Source organism: Microtus ochrogaster, chromosome 21 (genome assembly GCF_000317375.1).
Source record: "Microtus ochrogaster isolate Prairie Vole_2 chromosome 21, MicOch1.0, whole genome shotgun sequence".
Lineage (NCBI taxonomy): Eukaryota > Metazoa > Chordata > Mammalia > Rodentia > Cricetidae > Microtus > Microtus ochrogaster.
In genome coordinates, this window is record NC_022022.1 from 10,285,294 (window position 1) to 10,293,617 (window position 8,324).

General features: G+C 46.1%; 1 protein-coding gene across 1 annotated transcript in view; it reads left to right on the forward strand.

The window, feature by feature from the left end:
- Ngf (nerve growth factor) overlaps positions 1 to 8,324 on the forward strand; it is a 51,932-nt gene that overhangs the window by 40,073 nt on the left and 3,535 nt on the right. The window contains exon 2 of the mRNA XM_026784183.1: positions 5,238 to 5,361. The gene's annotated coding sequence lies outside the window, so the exon portion shown is untranslated. The remainder of the gene's footprint in view (positions 1 to 5,237; positions 5,362 to 8,324) is intronic.

Below are 8,324 nucleotides of genomic sequence, written 5' to 3' on the forward strand. Positions count from 1 at the left end.
GAGGAGGAGAAGAAGAAGAAGAAGAAGAAGAAGAAGAAGAAGAAGAAGAAGAAGAAGAAGAAGAAGAAGAAGAAGAAGAAGAAGAAGAAGAAATGAAAATGAATTCCCAGTCAGCAAATCTTATAGTCATATTCCTCCCTAGGAAATGTCTAATAAGGCTAAGAATTAAGAAAACAGAGTAACAGTATAAAACGCCTCCCGCTCTCCTCCCTTTGTGTGTGAACCCAGCAGAAGACGATGGACAGAAGATAAAATTAAGCAGAATGGTTATAGCAATGAAAAAAATCATAACAGCAACACCAAAATGAACTACACCCTGACAACATGTTCTTAACGCTAGACCTTACAGAAGATTTCCTTACTCAGAATTCAGCCAGGTGGAAGCTGCTCCCTGGTACCTTCGATCAGTGTAAGCTGCTCCAGGGACTGGCCATTACTTCGTTGGAGCATGGGAGATGTACAGTCCTTTGGGTTAACAGTCCCCAAATCTTTGGAAATAAAAAATATCAGCAAAGAGTCCTTGAACTTTTTAGTACTAAGCCACCAGAGCTCCAACACTGAAGAATGTCTTTCTTAAGAAACTCGCAAGAAGTCAAAAAGAAAACCCCCAATTCACAGCTGTTGCTTGTACCTAGACAACGAAGGCTTGCAAAGACAACCTTCTCCTATTGGCATGGTATATTCGCATGTCTCCTTGTCATGTATAGTGATTGCACCTGTACTATGCATTTTCTAAGATACATCAGCTTCTTGATATTGAATTGTTCATAGTTGCTCATCAAAGTCACTGCCAAGTTTCTTTGTACTCCTGTGTGTCAGTGGCTTTGGTTCTGGTCTTACATCTGGATCTCCTAGGGAGCAGACAGCACTACAAGCCAGTGAAAAGAGGCTCCCTGGAGACAGGACGCAGGCAGTATGGTGGGTGTTATGAAGCTGGCCTGGTGAGACAGCTGCAGGGCCAGGGTTGAGAATCATCCCTGCAGAGAAGGCGGTGGAAAGTAGAAACCAGGGAGCTAGATAGAGTCTTACATAAAATTTAAATATGAACAACTTAGGGGGATGTCTACCACTCCCCATGAGTTATCAACAGAAGCAAAGTTATCCTTGATTACATTTTGATTGATTTTAACAGTTTTCCATTGATCTAAACTTCTTAGTGGGAATTGACAGAAATACTTTTGAGACTTCAAGAGATTGAAAGGGGTGGGGGTGGGAGGGATGGGGAAACAATGGTCCAAAAGCCAGATGAACAACCTTGTTTCTAGGGATCTTCAGAAAAGTCTTGCCACCCCCTCTCTAGAGAACTCTGGGCTGGTTGTTGATGGGCGCTAAGGTGAGGGGTCCCATGTAAAGGTACAGTCAGGTAGGCAGTCCGCAGCAGCAGACAATCTCTGAGTCTGTCTTCTTTGGCTTGGATCTCTCACTCCACGGGAAGTATATTAGGCAGGGTTCTCTAGTGGTACAGGATATGAATAGTAAATTGCTACTATAAACAGTTAGATTGGCTCACTCAATAGATGTTGAGTGGCCCAACAATGTCTGACTGCTTGCTGCAGAGGTAAAGAACCCAGGAGCTGTTCAGTCCGTGAAGCTTGGGCTTCAAACCAGTCCCAAACCAGAAAGTATGGAAGTTTCATGAAGAGCCACTGTTAGCGATTCCATGTTAGAGGCCAATGTCTGAAGTCAGCAGAGGGTCGCATGGCTGTGTTAGACACGCTTAGCCGGAAAGAGGGAAGGAAGGCAGGTCCTCCCAACTGCTCCTTCCTTGGACCTCTCTATATCTGGACCCATGCTTGATAAGGGCCCCCACATTAAGAACATATCTTCTACTTCATTCAATCCTCTCTAGAAAACTTCTCGTAGATGCGCCCGGAGGAACATCCCAATTGCCCAGGTGATTTCATCCAGTCAAGTAGAGATGGAGAAAGACCGGTGTGGAACCTAATTATTCTTAAACTTCAGTGATAAACAATAATATAATACACAGGGCTATTAATCCACAAGCTGGCACTCAGGACATCTGCCCAGTACTTTGCATTTTAACAAGTTTTAAGAGACTGAGGTACCAAGCTTTAATGCATTAGACCAGGCCAGGGTCTAGCAGAGGCATCCCTGATTTCAGCGGTTTTCATTGTGTTCTATCGGAAGGAGCATAAGGTGGTATGGAAATGAGCTGTCTTCTATTTCCATGCATTTCTCAAGAGTGTGAGAGCCAGCTGATGTCTTCTTAAGTAATTATTAGAACAGTTAGGGATGTAAAAATAGACATCCATTTACTTTGTTTGCCCCTGGTGTATTCACATTAGAAATTGGCAATATTTAAGTTGGATTTAATTTTAGAGCTCCAGCCTTCCCTAGAATGAGACTATAGCAATAACACCTCTGAAAAATCAGTCTGTGTTCTTGGCAGGAAGTTCTCTTTCCAGCAGCAAACTGCTATGCTGTACCAGCACTGTATGAGAAAAAACCAAGGGCATGGAAGATGCTGGAAGGATCCAGCTGTTAGGACCAGTGTGGAATGAATGGGCAGGAGACTGGTGTGCACCAAGGTTACCTGAGCAAGCGACTGTGGATATACGGCTGGGAAACTTAACTGTGGTTGTGTGCACTCCATTCTGCAAGATGGCAAGGGTGAGAAGCTGTGGAATATGTAATTTAGATGGGCAGTCATTTAAATTTCCTTCCAAGCACTTAGATTAGAAGACGTCCTATAGACAAATATCTAGAATAATTATAGGGAGTTACTTTTCCTTCCCTGGTTGTTCCGTGGCTTCAAAGTAAAAGTTTGTTGTGTGTTGTGGGAAGGAGGTGGGCAGGCACAGCAATGGGATGACATCCAGGCATGGCACACACTCTTGTCACTCTCCCCAACACTCTAACCCTTGCTAGACCTCCAGCTAGCTCTTGAGCTCAAAGGCTGTGTGTGGCTTTTCTCTCCACTCTTCTGCATCCTGTTCAGATGCTCTATTCTTTTTAAGAGTCCTACTCCTGTATGAGTGTGTGACCCAGGCTAGCCTGAATAGACAAAGTAGGTTCCTAGGTGACTGTGCTTCCCCATCACGAGTAATATACACCCTGAACGTCACACTGATTTAAATACTTACTTAGCTTGTGCTAACCCTTCCTCCCCTCTAGCTAATTTGCTATAGGAAATATTGTGTCTTCTTTCTCTCCATAACCTAACACCTAGCACAGCGTCTGCCAGAGGGTCTGAAATGTCAGTGTTGAATTGATGAAATTAAAGAACTTCAGTGTAAGGGGAGAAAAAAAGCATTGTTTACTCATACCGTCTTAGAATTCCAGAGGACTGAAGTCGGAAAGATCTGAGTTATCATCTGTTATAGGAACTTTTCATTTTGGTGAAAAAGAAAGACAGTCAGAGTGATGTCCTGCCCAAGAATTGGCTGGAATTGGGTCAGGACACGGGTCTGTGGCTTCCAACCTTGCAACCTGTACAGTTGAGCCAAGCCCCCAGCAAAAGGGCTTGTGGAATAGATGAGCTCTCCGGCTTGGGTGAGGAGGCCGCTAAGATGCACCTCCTAACCCCAGAGCACATGTCAATCTCCCTATCCCCAGACTAAGCTCAACCCTGGAGTGCATGGAGATGTCACTTGTCCTAGAATCTCACGTTTGAAGAGCGTTAGAGTCAGGTTTTCTCCATGCCTGAATTCTCAATTGTGTATCAGAAGGTTTCTCTGTTAGTTTCTGAAACGCAAAAGGGGTGTGTTAAGAAAAGTGGGGAAGCAAGGGGAATGGAAACATCCCAGAAAGATGCTTTTCAGCAACACAGAAGCCACTCCAGAGCCCCTCCCACCTCAGCTGCTCTCCAGCCCCCTCTTCCCTATCAGGTGTATGGCTTTGGGGAGGCTTCCATGACATCTGTCGCCACTGTAAAAAGGGAGAGGTGTGGTGGGAGTCACGGTGGAGCAAGGCATGGCAAAAGAAAGGTCTGTGGGACTTGAAAAAGCACAGACAATAGGGCAAGCATGCAATTCCTGAGCTTTCTTTACAAACTGTCTTCATAGACTTAGTCATTTATCTGTTCAGCCTTCAAAATCGCCATGGCACCGTCCTGCTTAAAGCCCCATTCCCTTCCTGTCGGCCCTAGGGATGCGACTGTAGCTCCTGGCTTCATCTCTAATGGCTCAGGTTGTTCGAGCTCTCCAGCTCACCTCCCAGGTCTGTTCCTTCAGACTCGGTTTTTGACTAATCCCCAAGGCTTTGGCATCTGCTGTCACTTCCACCTGGAATGTTCTGCCCTCCATTTCTTGTCATAAGCTTGAGGGTGGCTTCCTCAAGGAACTCTTCACGAGCACGCTGCCTGCATGGCTTCTTGCACTCCTCTCTCCCCCATCACACCATGCTTGTTTTCTGCACAGGATGAACAGAGTCTGACGCTATCTATTTATACTAAATTGTAAAGTCCACAAGAGAGGTCAAGAACTTGCTTGTTTTATTTACTGCTGTGTCTCCAGCAACAAGAATAGTGTTTGGCATATAGTAGATGCTCAGGAAATAATGAATGAATGAATGAATGAATGAATGAATGAATGATACACCATATATTAGGTAGACAGAAGTGAGAGGAAAACAGTGGCTCTAGAAGCTACAAGTTAAAACATAATATTTTCTCTTAATATGTTATTGCCATAGCTTCGATTTTTGAAATTTGACTTTTAACACAGTGCCCCAAGACCGTTGATGTGTCTCAGTGGGAGATCCAAGTGGTGTGTCAAGCAGCCAGTTTGTCCCATTCCCATTGCTTATCTTGTATTTTCATCTCTGAATTGGCTGGTTTGAATTGTCAGGACTTCTGTGTTTCTAATATTGCATCACCAATATTGGACGGAGCTGGATTTACTACATCTGGGCTTGGGCAGTGTGCAAAATAGTTTTCATTTTAGTTTAGGTGTCCCTGGAGCAGAACTCCAGTATAGACCTGGAAGCCACTACACTAGGTGCAGTGCCACTGTGGACTGTGTCCAGGTTGAGACTAGTATAGGCAAGGGTCATTGCAGGGCTATGCAAGACCAGAGCTATGTAAGCCCAGGGCCCTAGAAACCTTGGCAACTGAACTCTTGCTCTTCCCTGAGCTCCAATGTTGCTAAAGTGGTGGAATTGTGGAAATAGGGTTCAAGGCCTATTGGCACTCCCTTCCCCTCTGTCATGAGCTCTGGTGTCTACCAATGTGCTAGGGAATATGGTAACCCTTGTCTAATGTCAGCTCTCCCCCGCAGAGTTCTGGCCTGTGGTCGTGCAGTCCAGGGGGCTGGATGGCATGCTGGACCCAAGCTCACCTCAGTGTCTGGGCCCAATAAAGGCTTTGCCAAGGACGCAGCTTTCTATCCTGGCCACTCAGAGGTAAGTGCCCGTGGGAGAGCTGCTTTCCTGGGGCTTCTAGCTCTGCAGTTCCCAGGGAAACATGGCTGGAAAGACTCTGCAGGTTGTGGAAGGAGAGACAGACCTGATGGGTCAGTAAGAGCCAAGGCTCTTAGTGACGCTGCTGCAAATGGGGCTTGTTTAAAGAAGTCTTTTTGCTCTGTGGCTTCTAAGAGAAGAGTTCCGTTATCTGGACACTGGTGGCCTGGCTCTAAGTTCTACTTTACCGGGAGTCCAGGACCAAATGATGTATCCCCATGTCTTCTGTTCCCTCAGCCATAATGGGATGAACACAACCCAACATCCAGATGGTTGTCATGACTGGTGAGACATAAGATGACCCTGGAACTCAGACCAGCACATTCTCTTTCCATACCCATGGCTCACATGCCTGTCCTGAAGAATGCCAGCTAACCAAAGGTCTAGGACCTTCTGGAACTCTCTGGCCACATGTAACCATCATGGCCATCTTATGTACTTTTTGATAAAGACAGACTTGGATCAGGATCATAGATGTCTATGTGACACTCAGAAACCTGAGACGCCAGGCATAAAAGCAATCCGACATCAGTGTCTTCTCTGGTGTCCAGATTTGTGGTACCTTGGAGTTAGAACTCAGAATCTGAGAATTTCATTTGGATGGTTGGAGAGAATATGTACATCTCAGGATGCACTATCAATCACTGAGTTTAGGCTCCCTCAAGTCTCCATCCTCAAAAAGATGCAGAGGCTGAGCAACAGGGCACATACTAGCCACATTACCCCAGATCATTCAGCCTCCCCAAGGTTAGCCTAGGAACTCAGAATGCATCCTCTAGATCAGCAACATCAGTGTCGTCTGTCACTTGTCTGATGTCTCTCCCACCCTTGAGCCTAGAGAATCAACAATTCTACGAGTAGATGAAGCCGCCTAGATTAACGGACCTCCGGGTACTGATGCCTCCAGGCTGGTGCCTGGAAGTTTGAGAGCCTGGACTCAGTCTCTGATGTCACTTCCATGTTGTGCCTCCTCCTCAGGAGTGCTATGTGGGACATGCCAGCAGAGGTGCTGGACTCTGTCATGTCACTGCTCATCTGTGTTCATCCCAGGACACCTTGGGGAACCCTCCCTAGGGAGTTAAGGGGCCACAGGATTCCTTTTATGCTCCATGCAGGCTCCAACAGCCGAGAGTTCCTAAGTCTTAAAATGGAAGGCAGCAGCCAAATTACATTTAGAGTGGAGGCCAAGGATAAAACAAGGAGCGATCCCTTGACCCCCTGTCAGATTGTAGCCAGTGAGATGAAAGAGTCTGGATTTCCTTGGTCACAAGAATTTCCTCTCTGGCCATCAACTGGTGACCCAGGTTCACACATCTGGTCTCTAGCCCAGGAGCTGTGAGTAGCTCTGGACACCTCTCTCTAAGACAGAGATTTACCTTCCTCCCTCCATTACACATCTCTGGCAGGCCTGGCTGGCAGGTCTCCCGGCAACTGGAGGCAAGGACTGGTTAGGATCAACTTTCTAACTCTGTCTGGTAGCTTCATCACCTAGTCAGGTAGGGCCAGGCCTGTGTAAAGATTACTCATCTGGTATAGAAACATCTCCTACTACAGGTGTAGATGCTGGTAATCACCGAACATCCTGGTAGCCAGGGAGAGGGTCCCGTTGGAGGCTGCGTCAAAACCACCCCAAGGACAGTCTCCTCTTTCCCAGCCATTTGCCCTTCATTGTCGATGGGAGCATAGCAAAATGAATAACATTTACAGCAGAAATGGACTGTGTTCTCTCATGTAAACCCTAGCTGCTCTCCCCAGCCCCAGCTAAATGTCCCACTCAGACATGCACCATGAAGCTACATGGAAGTTTATCACTGCTCAAGACACAGGTTTTGAAGGCTGAATATAAATAAATAAACCAACTCCTCCCTAGCTCACTGTGTTTCCTACACCATGCATTGTGTCGCTAGAATGGGAAACAGCATGGATTATTTCTCTCTTGTTCTGTATTCTCTGATAACTCTAAGACTTGTCTAATAATTTTTAAAGATTATAGGAACACACCTATATTGAGTAGATCAATAAGGTTTTCCCCAAATTACATCTTAATCAAAAACTGAAAAGATCTGTTTGAGACATTTTTAACTCTTAATGAACTGCCTATCCATGATGCAAATCTCTATTGCCATTGAAGGACAGTGGGTACCATGTGGTGACCCAATGGCAAATGCACAGATATCATTAGACTTTTAAAACATGACGGGGTTGTTGTGTAGAATGAGCACGTGCTATGCACAGTAGAAAACTTGATAGTTCCTTAAATTATAAAAGTCAGAGTGTATATACACCTTAAACGTCAACACTCAGGTGGAGAAGTCAAGGAACTCAGAAGGAAAGAGGCACCTCCACACACAATGGTTTCTGGAGGTGGGGGTGCCACAGACAACAGCAATAAGCAGGTAGTTTTCTGTCTATGAGAGCTCTTCCTCTGTCAGAGAGGCTAATAATAATAACACACCTGCCATAAGATGGGTATACCAGAGAGGGTTTTGCTGCCAAGAGTCAGGTGCTGTTGGAGCGATGCCCTTGAAATTGGATATTGGGAGACAACAGGATGGATTCTAACAGGAGATAGAGAAAGCATAAAGCGACCAGGAGTTCAGGAGGAGCAGACCTGGAGGGAAGAGCCCAAAGCAAGAGCAAGGGTGGCTAAGCACGGGGCAGGAGCTAGGCCAGGAGCTCTTGTGCCTGGAATAAAGAAATATGAGGTCATTGATGGAGGAGGGGCTGTCGCCAGGCTGAGCAATCATTCATAAACTCACCACTGGCTCCTTGATCAAGGTTACAAGGTCAGAGCAATGCCTTAAGAAGCTTAATGTGGCTGGGCGGTGGTGGCGCACGCCTTTAATCCCAGCACTCGGGAGGCAGAGGCAGGCGGATCTCTGTGAGTTCGAGGCCAGCCTGGTCTA